The sequence below is a fragment of the Misgurnus anguillicaudatus genome, chromosome 7 (assembly GCF_027580225.2).
Source record: "Misgurnus anguillicaudatus chromosome 7, ASM2758022v2, whole genome shotgun sequence".
Classification (NCBI taxonomy): Eukaryota; Metazoa; Chordata; class Actinopteri; order Cypriniformes; family Cobitidae; genus Misgurnus; species Misgurnus anguillicaudatus.
The window spans coordinates 21,367,596-21,369,905 of record NC_073343.2 but is presented as its reverse complement, the minus strand read 5'-3'; positions in this window follow the sequence as shown (position 1 = coordinate 21,369,905).

The following is a 2,310-nucleotide window of genomic DNA, read 5'->3' as shown; positions in this document are numbered from 1 at the left end:
GAATGGGGCTAGGCTAAATGCTAACACATTCATGATGCACTGTACAAATATTAAGTATGTATTAATTTGTGTAAGTTGAGGTAAGACCATAATGAAATATTGAAAAACGGTGGTGTTTTCCTTTAATGTCTTCACGTCAGCTTGGTCCCTTAGTGTCGTATTCTAGCTCTTACATGTTGATCAGTGTGTATTTCTAGATTTATAGTCCCTCATTTATTTTGTGGTTTAACTCTTTAAAATGTAGGTGTAGTTCTGACGTACAAAGGTATTTTTTGGGTATTATTTGGGTTTCAAATAAGATAAGAATTGGTACATTTCAGGTTGCCAACTCTGTTCCTGGGGCACTTCGTCATTTGGATGTTTCATTTATCTGACACACCCACTCCAGGTCTTATCTAATGAGCTGATGAGTTTATCTGGATGTATTTTATTTGGGGATCATCCAAAAGTTTTACTGTTGGTGTGCTTCCACAAACAGGGTTGTAAAAATGTATCAGGACATAATATTTTGGACAATAATGGCTTGACGGGCACACAAATACAGCCATTGATAAAAGTTAATGTTATCCTGAGCATTTAAGTAAATCCACCTTACCTTTGATGTAGATATGCTGTTGCTGCCATTTGTTATATTTATTTTAATTAACATTGTTAAGGTAAACAGTTATACTGGCGTTTACTGCCCTGGACACATAAATTGCAATGGATTTACCTGTCTCCCCTCCTTTTCACTGCATCCATCAAAAGCTGTGCAAGGCCAGCAGGCAAATGTCTGAAACATAAGATGGTAACTTTCACAAATTACCCAGGGTGCCACAAAATAATCTAAAACATATCTGGCTAGACACCTAAACCGGATTCATGCTATAAAAGGCCCTATCAGAACCCCTTTACCTACACTCTAACATTAAAGGGTCTAACATTATTAAGACAAACAGTGCTGCAATATGATGTATATAGGGAAAATGCTTTAAGAATAAACTGCTTTTGTGAGCTTATCTTTTAATGAACTGACAGTCTGTTAATTAATATTAAAATGTTTATGCCACTAAACATGGAAGTGAACCATGTTATGTTTATTACTAAAATTAGATGTCTTACACTTGTTTTTTAAGCGTGTATTTACCTTTTAGTGATGATTTAATTAGCAGTTAAACATTGGTTGTAAGCAGTGGTTATTCACTTTTATAGATAGCTACATTGGGAGCAAGTGAACAAAGCAAAGATAACAACTATTTGAAAATGAATTTATGACAGCTTAATTTCTATTTTTAAAACGTAATTAATGCAAAATATAGGAAAGTATCCTAAGGTGTAATTTAAAGGGGACAATTCATGAAAATCTGACTTTTTCCATGCCTAAGAGCTATAATTGAGTCCCCAGTGCTTCGATCAACCTAGAAAATGTGAAAAAGATCAACTCAGTAACTTAGTTTGGTAAACCATTCTCTGCAAGCATGTGAAAAAATAGGTCATTGAAATTTGGCTCCCCTTGTGATGTCAGAAGGGGATAATACCACCCCTTAATCTGCACTATCCAATCACGACACTGGCATTTAGTGCAGAGATCAGGTCATTTGCATTTAAAAAGACACACCCAAAAACAGCACATTTTTGCTCACGCCTACCAAGTGGAAATTTTAACATGCTATAATAAATTATCTATATGGTATTTTGAGCTAGAACTTCAACTATATACTATGGGGATCAAATATTTATTTGACATTTTAAAAAAGTCTTGTGAAATGTCCCCTTTAAGGATAACTGTACTGTAAATTTGCTGGCATATCTGCTCTTTTTCTTCTCCCTTTATTCTTTGGTCACTTTGGTCATCTTTATTTTGATGGACATTTTATTTTATATTGGAAGACAACCTGTGACAGATTATGATCCCACATTACCAACGCTTTGTGTTACATTAACGGTCTGCACAACCGGAGGCTGCAGTTTCAGGACCGCAGTTCTAGGACCCTAGATTTTTGTGACAGCGCCATCTAGTGAAACTGCAGCCTCCGGTTGTGCAGGCAAATACTACTCGCATAGGCTACTTTATTTTTGCAATTCCTTTTGGTGTCGCTGGAGTCGCATTAGAGTAAACATGAAGATTCTGTAGCATTTATCTGAAACTCTGGAAATAATACTGCATCTGACACTATTTTATTTCACAGTTTTTTCCTGTTAGTGGTTTTGTAATTAACTAAAATTTTTTCCTGTACAAATTTGTTAATGAATATTTAAAATAAATGAATTGTTACCATACCTCATATCTGCTTTACAACGGAACCTTTTTTCGTGGCTCTGGTGTTATCC